Source organism: Homalodisca vitripennis, chromosome X (assembly GCF_021130785.1).
Source record: "Homalodisca vitripennis isolate AUS2020 chromosome X, UT_GWSS_2.1, whole genome shotgun sequence".
In the NCBI taxonomy this organism is placed as follows: domain Eukaryota; kingdom Metazoa; phylum Arthropoda; class Insecta; order Hemiptera; family Cicadellidae; genus Homalodisca; species Homalodisca vitripennis.
Window position 1 is genome coordinate 43,287,994 of NC_060215.1, and position 14,235 is coordinate 43,302,228.

Consider the following 14,235-nt stretch of genomic DNA (forward strand, 5'->3'; position numbering starts at 1 on the left):
ATGATAAAGGTAAAAGCTGCGTAGACTAAAAGCGAACGTTCCCATTAAACGATTACAGCCTAGGAGGTGAGAGTTAATTTGCATTATACAAGCACGCTACCTAATTTTTACGAAATTAATGACGTAATTTCCGTTAAGAAAGACATCGCTCGTTAGCCATCTTCGTTTTTTTCGGTGGAGGTCAAATGAGAGGGTTATGATTGGGCCAAAAATAATGAAATATATATTTAAGTTTTACACATGTATAAACAAACCGTATATATATATATATATATATATATATATATATATATATATATATACATTAAGTTTGTATGAATGGTAATGAATGCAAACAAAAACCCTTTGACAGATATTTAGTTTTCCGATTATATGTTAGTTTGGTAATTTAAACGCATATTTAAACGCATAGAATGGCCCAATACAAAATAATTGAATCATTAAAATTAAGACCTCTGCTGTGTAGTAGTAAATGCTCGCCAAGCAAGTAAGAGATCCGAGTTCGAGTCCCGGCGGAGCAAGTACTTTTTGTGATTCAATATGTATTTAAATTATATATATGCCATTTTCAGCCAAGTAGTCGGTCTTTACTCATGCTGATTTTACTTTAATTTACGTGTCTTACTTTTTAACTTTCGAGTGTATAAAACTAAAAAATATATTCTAAGAAGGTTTTTATTTTACACTTTTGATCCTTTTAATGTCATCCTATTTTCAAACCCGTCAGAACATGGCAGACGATAATATCAGATAATATTCATCTGTATATTTTTCGAAAATCTGAGTTGCTTATACAATGAAAATTGGCTCTTAATTCCTTAGGGATTGCAATTTCAAATAAAATTAAACATTATAATAATTTCTATGGTTTCTGAATTCGTGACGTATTGAGTGATTAGAATATTATGATTGTGGTCATACTTACAAAAGGGAAAAAGGATTCCTAGAGTTAACCAACATGTAAAGAGGGAATTTGACGAGTTCGCCAACAATTAGTTTATTATTACAATCCTTGATAACGTGTTTTGCTGATGACTTGGGTGCAGTAATTATCGCAAGGTAGTAAGCATCAAGCATCGGCAAGCGTGGTTGCTTCTTGGATGGGTTACCGGTTACTAGAGGTGGGTAAGTCCTCAGGTTAGTTGTTAGATAGGGCTTCTTAGCCCTACATTCAATTATTTTATAATCATTTATAATGTATAACAAGACTCCCTTTATTATAAAACATATACATATGTTTTTTCTTTATTTTCGAATTAATAATAATAACTTCAAATACGAGTAGCTTCATAACAATATAAATACACAATGTTCTCCAAACATCTTCGGAGATCTGAGTTAGAGATAGCGCAGGTTCAAATCTTGTCTGAGACCGTAGTACTTTTATCAGTACTACTGACCCTCAGTACTGTATGTACTCTTCCTCTTATTCTGTTTGATAAGATCCTCGCACAGGCTATGAGGACGGACCTAATAAGGATTAAAATGAACCACTCTCCTCAAAAACACGTAGACGGAGGGAGAGTATGATGATAACTACTTCTAATGCTAAAAATGATTATGAGCTATGTGATATGAATACAAACGTCAATAAAATTTGTGGTCAAAATGTTTTAATTATTAGGAATTTAATTTATGGTAAGGGAAATAGCTGATATATTCTTAGCGATAGAATATCCTATGGACTGTAATATAAACAAACTGACAAATGCTTTTTTGCCAAAACTCTTAGGTTAACAATAGAATATAGCATATACTTTATTCCAGAAAATATAATTAACAAAAATTAACATCAGTACTGGCAGGAATTACTAGCCACTGTATCCAGTAAACGTGGCTAGCTCAACTGAAAGTTGTGCCTAATTGTATAGTGATCAGTCGAATCTTAACATGTAAATCGTGCGGTTAATCCGCAGTGTGCACACCCCACAATTAACAGTTATTTTAAACATTACATTTTTTAGTTATAAATTTACAAATTAAAAATTTTTAACATAAAACTGTAAAAATTCCTAAACTAAAATTTGAAAAAAGTTATCAATATTAATAAAATTGAAAAGCTAAACTTTCAATTTATTCTCAAATTTGTTTCTATTTTTCAATTTTTATTTGAATAGGCGAAAAATTAAAAAATTGTAGACCCAAAAAAGTAAAACTTTTTTTGAAAATTGACTTATTTACCTTTGGTCTCATGAACAGCCCCAGTATGTCACCTCTTGTTCTCTTGTCACTCTGTCGTTCCTGTTTCCACTTTTCTCATAGAACACTTTTAATACTTTGAATAAAAATAAATATTTTAGTGGTAATATTCTTAGATATTTATGAATAGGTAATGCAGATTCATACCTTTTCCTTTTTGCAATTATTCTTATTTATAATTACAAAAAAGGACATTTTACAATTTGATATTAATAATTTTTGTTGGAATTTCATCGGGAAAAACATAAATAATTCTGCACCAAAAGCATTAAAGCAAATCTCCAAACGTAATGTTACAGCGCCAGTCAACCGTACTAAAGAATATTAAATTCGTATTACTCTAAAAACTGTAGGAGTAATGGAGTTTTGGTGATATTCTGGGGATTATTTCTTTCTCTATCTGTCTGTGTTCATACAATTAATTATAGAACATCACTTTATAAATTTTCATTCATAAATTATTACTATTCATAATGTAATATTCCACAGTTTTAAAATTGCATGCCAAGTTTAATATAGTGACATTATATATCGACATAAAATGCTGTAAAAAACACTTTTACCCCCTCGACTGTTGTAATATAACTTGAAAATAGCAGTTAAAGTACATTTTAATGACCTTGTGCAATCTATCTGATCGGAATCTATAAACCACTTATTTAGCTATACAGGGATTAATAGGAGATGGATCCTTCTTGGCAGAGAACTCAAGTGAGTTGCGTAGGAGTGACTCAGCATAAGATTATACATTTACATATATAGTGAGCAAAGAATGCAATAGTTAATATTTCATTACCTACATTTTTCATAAAAAAATAATCCTTTAAATAAGTTACAACATTTTCAACAGTTTGCCAGCACTAGAATAGAATAGAATGGAAACATTTTTTATTTCCAAAAACATATACACATAGATATTAGATGTATTTACATTTGATAAATAGTAAATTACCCTTTTACTATACTTACTAAGTGGCGATAAAATAAAACAATTTAATTTTAAGTATAGTACTTGGATAATATTATTTATATAATTTAAGTTTTTATTTACTATTTATTACATATTAACATATATTCTAAAATGGAAATTAGCCTACATGGGCAAGCATCCTGTGCGTAGGCTAGAGTCGTACTAAAAAGTGTATGTTATCTAGATGTCGAAAAAAGTGTTACTGTTACGTGTCGGTGTGTTTTAAGGCATAAAATGTAGCAATATAGTTGTGTCATGAAGGAGATAAGAGATAATATTGTCGTATTAGACAAAACCATCGGTAGAATTAAGACCACATACGATATGACGAGCGCCGGGGGATGAGGAGGGGTCAAGGTCAGGTTGGTCCCCAGTCTGAGTGAATGAAAGTTTCGGATCCTTGGACTCCAATTTGTAACAACAGTTCTGTGACATTATATTTAAATTTTGTAATACTACCTGATTCAAATAAATTTAAATGCTGAAATTTGTTACATATGTTTCCAAATAGAATATGTGAAATATAGTAAGAATTGGTTTTTGAAAAGGATTTATCTAATCTAATTACATTAATACCAACATGTTCTGAATATCTTGTTTGGTAAGAGTGCACAATTTCTGGTAATATTGTATTGGCATTTTTGTAGATGAGAATTAGCAAATGTTTTATATATAACTGTCGTAGTGAAAGTAGGGAGGATTCCTGAAAGAGAGACTCAGTTGGATAACGCACATTTTTCCTCAACCCTGCCTTTAGTATACTCTTTTGCGTAATGAAAAGAGGTTCGAGAAGCGTTTTACACGCACCGCCCCACGCAATGTTACCAAAGGAAAGAAGTGACTTAGCGTAAGCATAATACGCTAATTTTATCTCGTTTCCGTCTAAAATTTCACTTAGTTTCCTAAATGCATAAATATACTCTCTAATTTTGTTAAGGACATAATCAACGTGCTCAGACCATTTTAAGCGAGAGTCAAAAACAACTCCTAGGCATTTATAGCGTTTTACGAGCTCTGTTTCTTTATTCGTGTGACAAGCCATAGATTCTTAAGACATTATTTTCGGACCATGTCCTTAAATATTCTTTGAAATATTCAAAACGCATTTGGACATTCACTGCTTACGCCAGTTATATTTTATGTATAGCATTTAACAATTATGTAATACATTACACATTGTGTAATATCCTCTTTATTAATGGAACCCAGTAGAAACGTGTTGTATGTTATGTCTAAAATGAGACATCTCTGTTACTCAGTAATATATCTGATCTGCATAAGTAGGTAGAAGTGGTTCAGGAAGGAAACACAAATCATTTACAAATATGATTAACCAAAATCGTGCAATAATTTGTCTTTCGTTCAACGTATTTGAACATTCACTGCTCAAGTTAGTTACAATTAACAACGTGTGGCAGCATTTAACGATTCTCTTTATTATAATAAGGTGTTGTTATATATATCGTAATTTCGACATGGTGATACGATCTTTTCCTCAGTAATCTCTTTAATCTGCATAAGTAGGTAGAAGAGGTTCAGGAAATAACATCAATTTAAATATAGTTTTACCACTGAGCAATAATTTTTGCAACACAATTTGGTAACATGGCAGTTGTATCATTAGAATTTCCTTATTTCAGCGTACAAGTGGCCCAGCATTGTGTCTTCCGTTATGTCAGGACCATCGCCACTGGTAGGATTCTCAGCATGTCCTCAGATCTGTCATCCTCATCCTGGGTTCTGTTGCAGTTACAGTCTACCTCGTCTCTTGGTTTTCTGTACACAAGGATGTGCTGTGAATAGGGGAGTGTCGTAACTTTGGGGTGATTTCTCTATTGAGCAACGAGGCTAACAGTAGTCGATTTGGTTTACACGAAACCATTTTCACAACAAACACCTAGGACAGAGTCAACCCTTATGATCTGTCCACTGGAAAACAAATTAGTTAGATTCAAATCGCAAAATGAGTTCATTTCTTGAAAAAATTTTTTTTATTACAAAAGTTGCTTACACATATAGTTTCTTAACAATTATTACTCTACATAAATGTCCATATATTTATATAAAGTTTACATAAAATGTACATAGATCTGTTAGGTTTTTATTTTTGATTATTTAAAATGTTTGTTATCTTATATGCTTTTGTCGCTTCCAATCCCCAATATAATGATACCTCATTATAATATATTTGAAAATTAAAATTGTTTTGACTATTGGGATGGTATTTTGGGTTCTGGTAATCTAATGATATATAGACTAATGATAATATTTTTTATAAAACAATGACCATTTCCAAAAATTTTAAAATATTGCTCCTTTTTGATTGATAATTATTTTGGTTTTAAGAATAGTCCAATTCTTTCCATTATAATGGATATGTTTTGCATTTTTTTAAAATTTAGTAGCCACATAATTTAGCCTTTTTTAAAAAAATACAAGAGCATTTTCAGGTTTTATAAGAGACTTCCTTTAAATATACAAGTTATTGAAGCACGTTTTACATAAAATGATTGATACAAACGTGTTGAGAACGTTTTTAATTATTGGCTTTAATGAAATAACATTAACATTTCTGAATGGTTAGTAATTTTCACACATAATTAGAAATTACCTCTATCTTTAGTTTTATTATTTTTCAAATATAAATGGTAAAAGTTTCTAATTTTGTGCTGTATTCAAAACACGACTGCATTATTAGATACAATACTTATATTTGAAACCTCAGTAAATCATGTTTTATAACCATTCAGTTCTTTGTAGCTACTCGGAATCGCTTTGCATTTTTGGACCATAGTCTCCAACAATTTTGAGTATTGTGTATTATCAATCCAGAACAAGTATGAAGTACCAGTTTTTATAATATCTTACATGTCAAGTTTGGTAGTGTTCACATTCCTATATTTTTAGAGATATGTTAAAACTATCCTTTATCATATCAAATGTATTGAATCTCTCCCGTGCTTCACATTCTATCGAAATAAAAATGCGGGTAAAGATCTTTTACGTTTTTCCTGACACTAAAAAAATTCTATGTTCCTATTTTCTGAGTTCCTTATGAGTGAACCACTCAGCTAGCCAGCAAGTCACCCTTCAGAAGAATGTTATACCATGGTTCGTTATAAATGTCAGTTTTTCTAATCAAAACTCAGTTTATGCCTCTAAATATAATTGAAGAAGTAAATTTTTGAATTTTACTATCTAGGAAACAATGTAAGCCAACCTGTTATTTATTTAGGTATAAAGTGAAATCCAGCAGATAATGAAATTTACGGTCCATAGTTAACTCTTTTATATCGGATTTTCCTGTGAATCACTTAATAGTACTGAGCCAACAAACGACTTTGAGAGGTGAACTTAATAATCGAAAAAATACTCTACTGTTGTGATTCCTGACTTATGCGTGTCACAATTATCTGGCATAATTTGTTTATTTTAAAGTAGTTTGTAGTTACCCACCTTTGTTCACAATCCTTCAATCGCCCAAAAAGTCTAACAAAATATACACTGTATTAAAAGAAAATAATTAATAATAAATAATAGTTCACTGTTATAGAGTGAAAAAACCGAAAAAAAAACCTAGACAAATGTAAGAAGATACATACTTAGGTATAATATTGCAATCGAATTTAAGTATTGATCGAATTTATTGCACACTAGGAGTAAGTATTGGTAAAGTTTATGCGGTGTTTAAAATGAAACAGAACGTGAATAAGTCATAAGGATTTAATTTCGACGGATAGATTTTACGGATAGTACAATTTTATTACTTGGCAGTGACTACTACCAGCAGTGAACAATCATTCTACTTTTGTTCTACGAAACCAGTAGGTTATGACAGTATTATTTTGTCACCTGTATATCGGAGGTGACTCAAACAATTAAATTGGGCTATTGAATTATTACTAAACACTATATTATAAACACTATATTTATTGCATTCACTAAATATTATTCAGTATATTTCGTTTATCAGTAATAGTATGAATGGTATAAGAAATATTAAGGAGTCTAGTAAATAATTTTATCTACAAAAATAACGTCATAATGTAAATAGAAAGCCTGAAACTAGATTTGAAAAAGTTTCATTGATAAGAAACTGTACGTATACAGCCATCAGAGACGACAGTACATGAAACGAATACAATAATCGATTGAGTTATACCACAATGTTAGATTGGACGATTTGTATTAAAAAAGACTGAGGTATAATGCAGTTTTGAATTCAACGTAGAATCTCAAAAATGTTTATATAAATGTCACTTTAGTATTCTCCCCGTTTCAATCATTCCGTAGACGTAAAGAATATAGGCCAGTTTTGGATTTTTTACATATTTACTTTCATATAAATTTGGCACATTCTGGCATCGGACTTTCGTAATCTGTTTAGTTAAATATCTGTACTGTACGGTACCCATTTTCATTAATTGTTTCTATAATGTATCATACTTTGGATTGCAGCTATCTTGATCTGAAATCTGCATCGTACGATTACTTTGGTGTGCCCAATACCTCACACTTAAGAGCAGGATAATTGTGAGATTGGGTTCATTAGTTAATACAAGACATAAAGGGAGGACTCCTGGAAAACACAAATTCACGAAGTCTTAAAAACATAATATGGATATTAGGCGTGAGATACTTCAGCTAATCATGGAGAATCTCTGCTCATTCTACTCACATGTACAGGCGATCGTTGGTAGTTTTAGTTTAGCATTGTTTTAACTCAGGATGGCTTCTCCACAGCAAAACTGACTTAATTCATACAATGCGTTGTATTAGCAATATTTCACTTGATGTAAACTTGAAAATTGTATTATTTGTAATCTCCTAGAAGAAGGAAAACGAAGCCTACTCAGGAATCAAGGTCAAACTCCATTCTTTTGCTGATTATGCTCCATTGTGATTCTCCCTCCACAGTAACACACAGGTAATTGGGTCTGTATGTTTCTATAGCAATAAAAAGTATTCTTCTAACAGAGGAATCCGGACAAGTACGTTTCCTTCTTGGTATCCGTATAACGAGCTCTCTTAGCTGAAGTGCTGTAGTTAAATGGAAATGTGTATTATTGAGAAACAGGAAGCCTTTATTCTTCTCTATTGCAAATGGATAAACAAAGATTGCAACAAAGCGAACATTGTGAAAACTAATTTTCCTTTACCGGCTGGAGATGAACCAAGAAAAACACTCTGATTATACACAATAACGGAAAATTGACTAGTTACATAAGAATTATACTGCGATAATGTAATTGGTGATTGGATTCGTTTTCGAAAATTCGATCCACAAACCAACACATTCTAGTAGACATACCTGTAACAAAGCATTTGCATGCTTTATTCATAAGTAATAAGTATAAATTATTATATAATATTATATAAATGCATATAATAAATATATAATGAGCATTATACTTTACCATTCCTTGCTTACATAAGCGAGTTTGGATTCAAACCTTTATGAAACCAAATCCACTTAGAAATAAGGTACAATTGTATTAATGTTTGTTGTGATTTTTATCTTTTATTATTACTCCCCATGTACTGTATACACGTTACATTTTCAGTTGTTATGTGGATCAACTGTGATATAATTATGTAAGGACTATATTTTAGGTTTTTAAAAACATAACCACAAAGGTATTTAAAAACTTTAGATTTAGAAAAATATAATCTTTATATTAAAGTTTAGTTTTTGGTAAATATAAAATATTTTATTACATTATTTATTTATTTGTTTACCAATGGCGCAGTGTAGCGGGTACAGCGGTTATAGCTAGATAATCTGATCAAGCAACTTCCAGCGTGGCTGCTGCTTGGATGGGAGACCAATCCTGTCCTTGTAAGCAGCCCGTCTGCCTGACCGTTAGTTGCAGTTCGGAAGTCACCTTTAAGCCGTTACTCTCCAGGTTAAGTGGTAGTGAGGGCTTCTTAGCCTTTAACTTCGCCTGGTAAAATAAGACATCTTTACTTTACTTTACTATTTTGTTTTAAATCCTATGATATGAATTTTAAGTCGAATTTCCTGAATAAAGTAGATAGTCTTTCCCATAGTCTTTTTCGGTAACTAGGAGGCATTTAATTCTTACATATATTAGGATATTTAGACACGTTTCTCCCTCATAAAATTATATAAAACAAAACAATGGAATAGAATTTGTTCTTATTTACTACTCAGAGCCCAAGGCTTCCTTATGCTGTAAATTTAATAATTCTACCCAATTAGGAAATGTATTATTTGTTGTGTATTGACAATCACTGATTGAATTATTCGAAAAGATAACCGTTAATAATTTGATACGCCAATAAAAAATATTTTAAAACCTTAAAGTTTAGACACGTTTTAAAATCGCTTTGTAAAATTTTAGTGGTTAATAAATTTAGAATATATATGATACCCCCTCCTGTACATATTTTGGTTTGGGTTCCCACAGGCCTTTTAAATCAATACTACATCATATCCCAGAATAAATTCTACCCAATACAATTATTTGACTATACTGAGACAACAATAAATTTGATAATATTTTTTTATAATTTGATTCTAGACATCAGGTATACATTATTGTGAGTATTAAACCTAGATCCAAGTTGTAGACTGGGTAGCCATGCGTAGATTTTATGGTACGAGTACGTACAGATTAGGTCAATATTTCCTGAGCCAACCTCAAAGCAACCTCAAAGGTCCTTTTAGGACTAAGTGCAATAGTGGTTTTTCATCTTCTTGTCCTGAGTAAAACAAATATCCGAAAGGCTGCATACAGTAATTTAAAATAAATAAATGATTAATTTAGGTAGTACGCAATATTATATGTTGTCAACATACTGATTCCTATAAAAAGTAATCGATGTCAGCAACAGGTAACAAAGTTAATAACTCTCGGAAACTTTGGAATATATGATAATTGCAGATTTGTTTGCACTGTTGGTCGGAGTATTTAAATTATATTATAACATTTTTGTGTCTGCCCTTTTTAGCTTACTTAAACATTAATTGTGATCTTGAAAAATAAATATCATAAGTGTCCGAGAATGCATCAAGAATGACTGTGTCAGATCAGCTTGTAACAAATAATTTCCCAAACAAGCCGAAAGTTGGTTCTGATAGCCGTGGATAATCAAACGCAATCGGGAATTTATCAAGGCTGTGCAATAGAAACCAGAATATTCACTTAAACCGAATTGGTGCCTTATAACGTCACGCGTTGCATAGTTGCGCTAGTGGCAAGAAAATTTCAAGTCAATGATGTTATTGAGAAGAAGCTTTGCAACCTGCACATCTAGACCGGATCCATAAACGAGAACAAAGGTTTAAAAGAGAACATTTCAAAGCAAGAACAAGTCATAAACATTTGATCAGCCACATTCAATGTTCTGAGACATTACCAAATATCTCAATTCAGTTTATTGTATAAACAGTTGTGGGTTGCAAGGTGCACGTTTATGAAGTCGGAAATAACAGAAAAGACCTTAAGAGCTGGCTGTACTGGTGACAATCTTAAAATCACAATCACTTTTACGCCCTTATTTTTAATCGTAGAATCATGAGTAATGTTCATTTTAAAGATATAACATTACTCATCGAAGCACCTTTAAGTTTCTTCGGTATTTTATTTGTTATTTATCAAATTTAACATTTTGTATTACATTTTTAAATATTTAAAACTTATACACTTTACAAAAAAATAAAAATCGATTTGATGTGTATAAATTATATCTTTAAAATGAAATATCTGCCACAATTCTATAACCAACAATAAGAGTGTAAAGGTGTTTGAAGTTTTACATTATTCTTATGGGAAAAAAACTTAAGGTAGTTTCACTATAGACGGCTTTTTAAGTCGTAGCGTCATGTTGATCATCACTTCTAACCCTAGATTTAAAGTCCAATATTTCCTTACGCCTTACACTTGTTTTAAAGAAAACGTTTTGCACATTATCGAGTTACCTACCACCGGAGCCTAGGTGTTATCCAGCCGTGTGGCCTACATATATCCTTAGGGTGGAATGTACCATACTGCATTATCATCACCTGACTGAATTCATCTTTATGATACAAGATTGCGCTAATGTTGGCCAATAAAATATTGGAAACTCAGAAAATCTTGATATCACTCCAATTTTCGTTATATAGAAATTGTATACTATTGATGAGACGGTACAAAAATAATTTAGGTTCACAATTGCTTAAAGAAAAATAGAGCTATTTTACCCTCACATCAGTAATCTACACCATCTACCATATGTTCTTGTGACTTATGTATTCTACTTTCATGAGTTTGATTTTGAAGGAACATTAAGGGGGCCTTTTTACTTTTCGCACCCTCTCTTGCTTTTATGCCCTTCTAGTTATAATACAGGTTAAGCTGCATTGCATGGAACTTTAAATAATAATATTTTAGTAGAGAAGTGCTCCAGTTTTAGTAAGATATAAATACATTATTATTTAAAAAAGCTGGAAATAATATTGTATTTTTTTTAATGTATACTCTTGTAATCAAAAACGTTGCTTTTATATGTCAGAGAAATGTCCCACGGTTTTATACAATATTGACACCTAAACACCTGTGGACCTCAAGATTACAGTTTTGAAGAAATAATTTCGTGGTAATATATTTTTGAGCAATTATATTATATACCGCCCACGTTATTTTCACGGTAGCGCTGTAGACTTTCGATGTCAGATATATACATTCAATCTAGTTATAAAAATATCAAAAGTTACGAAGTATGCAGCCAAGTGTGCCATTTTGAAATCCATTTGATGTCCTGATCAATGATAATTCGTTCTTATTGGTGTAAGCCTTGAATGGTTGTGCTCTTTAACTTTTCTGACCTAGGGATCTCAAAGTAAGTTACTATCCCTCTTGAGATACATGCCACGCAAGCCCGTGTGCGCCGGAATTAGTTCCATGTATTCACACATTTCTTCAAATTTCTGTCTTGAAAAGCATGTTACATCATGCCTGATGCGATGCCGTTTAAACACATTAGGCTCTGCACGCAGTGCTTACGTTTTTCTTATCTTTCTATTTCGTTAAATGTATCCCTTTTACCGATCGGCCTTTGTATATACACTGGGCTCATGATATATTTTAAAGTGTATTGCTTTTTGCCTGGTCAAATCAATGCCGTGCACAACCATGTTTATCTCGGGTCTCTAATACTCATGCAATTTCTGTCTTTAAAAGTGCACTCGTATTCTAATCCTATCTCCCTACTCCAACAAACCTTCTTGCCTCTTCCTTCTCCTTGAAATATAGTACACAAGTTTTCACTTAGTAATAAATTAACTAAATTTCAGCTCTATGGAATTTCGATGATCAATTCGTATTCCTCAATAGTAAAAATAATTAAAAAAACTGAACCTATCTTGCATTCTTTATCCTTGCCCACTATACTAATAGAGGGGGTTTCAGAATGGACTTTACAACTTTGGAAATTCATATAAATTTATTCAAAAAAGGTACAGTGCTGGTTAAATGTACTGTTCTCTCTGTTCTTCCCGCAGAGCCCCGTGATCCTTCCCTGTGAGGGTGCGATCACTATCCGTCACTCTGGTAGAAGACAATGGGAGGAGAATATTAAGCTCAAGTACGATGGTGCTTTGTTATATATACATTCTTAAAATACTGGAAAACGTTAGGTTCCCGGTTAAAATTTATTCAAAACAATAACGTTTTCCTTTGTATATAAATGAATGAGGAATGTTTTTCATTACTACTTGTATATACTTACTAGATATAATATAACATAAATATCTTGCATATTATACAATTTTTTGTTAATCAAATTGAGTAACTTTTGTGTACGTAGACAAATATTATAGTTAAGAGTATTACATTTAACTGAAAGAGCTTGGTTTGGAAATGTTGTTTACTATGATGTGTTTCTTACATCACAAGATCTGAATAAGATACTAGGTTCCTGGAGTATCCGAATCTTCAAATTAAGTAACTGAGTCATAATGAAAATGCAGTGAATTGGAAGATGGCTATTGAAACAGCCGAGAGCCAGAATACCTTGACTTTTATCAGGAAGTTACTAAACGAAATGAGTTGACGAAACCAAGACCCATTGTTGAGCAAGGCTACACCTGTCCTCTCGGATCCAGTTATTACATCTGTCAGTTGCCAAGGTAGCTGCGTTCCATCTTCGCAACAGCCGCCAAACTAGTTACAGCCACGGAACGGCATAATCGTTAGCAGTGATGGAACTGTAACAGGCTGACGGTAAATGAATAAATAAAAATGTATTACATAAAACTCTACTATACATTTCAGTAGCTAGTGAACAGAACCAGCCAATGAGTCCTCTATTTTTAATTACCAATAACGTGCTGTGGGTCTTTGTGTGCATGAAACAAGAACGTTTATTTTATTTATTTATATTTTAATCCTGACAGTAATGTCATTACATACAAAGGTAAACCATATATAGGGGAAAGAAAAGAAAATTGTTTTCACTAAGAGATAAACAAGAACCAAAAAAACAAACGTAAACACTGAACATTACAAACGTTTTATTAAGTCCATCTGACATAAAACTGTTATGACTAAATCTTTGTGGAATAGTCGATTTTAGTATAGGATTGAATGGTACTAATGATTTTTTGATAAATTTTGAATATATACAAATTATTTGCTACATTTTCTTAAATTTTGATCAAATTAATGTTTTGTCTTTAAAACAATTTGATGAGCTTGCTCCATGTTTTTTAATGTTAACCTGTTTTAATTTTCATCAGGACGCAGTGGTATATTGTGGACTCCTTTTAATGTAAAACACTGTCCAATTTTCTTGTTATTGAGTTCAAGACAATTTCTTATCCATGATTTGTCTTGTCTTGATAGAAAATATCAGTCGATAGTTACAGAAAAATTGCAGTCGATATTGCCAACTATACGATAAGTTATTCTAGTATTACTGCTCTAATTTTACATGATATAAATTGTGACCTTTTACACGGATCACGTCCACTTCTTCTAGAATCAATAGATTTTAGAATTCATGTGCTGACTAACTTAATTTTAATCTAAAATTTAAAAATTAATCTTGGTGCTTTTGAA

The 14,235-nt window shown here is 31.7% G+C and overlaps 1 protein-coding gene across 2 annotated transcripts in view; it reads right to left on the reverse strand.

Annotated features, from left to right (window-relative positions):
• The window catches only part of LOC124368506, a 75,127-nt gene that overhangs the window by 43,680 nt on the left and 17,212 nt on the right, over window positions 1–14,235 (reverse strand). The gene's annotated exons all lie outside the window — the stretch shown is intronic.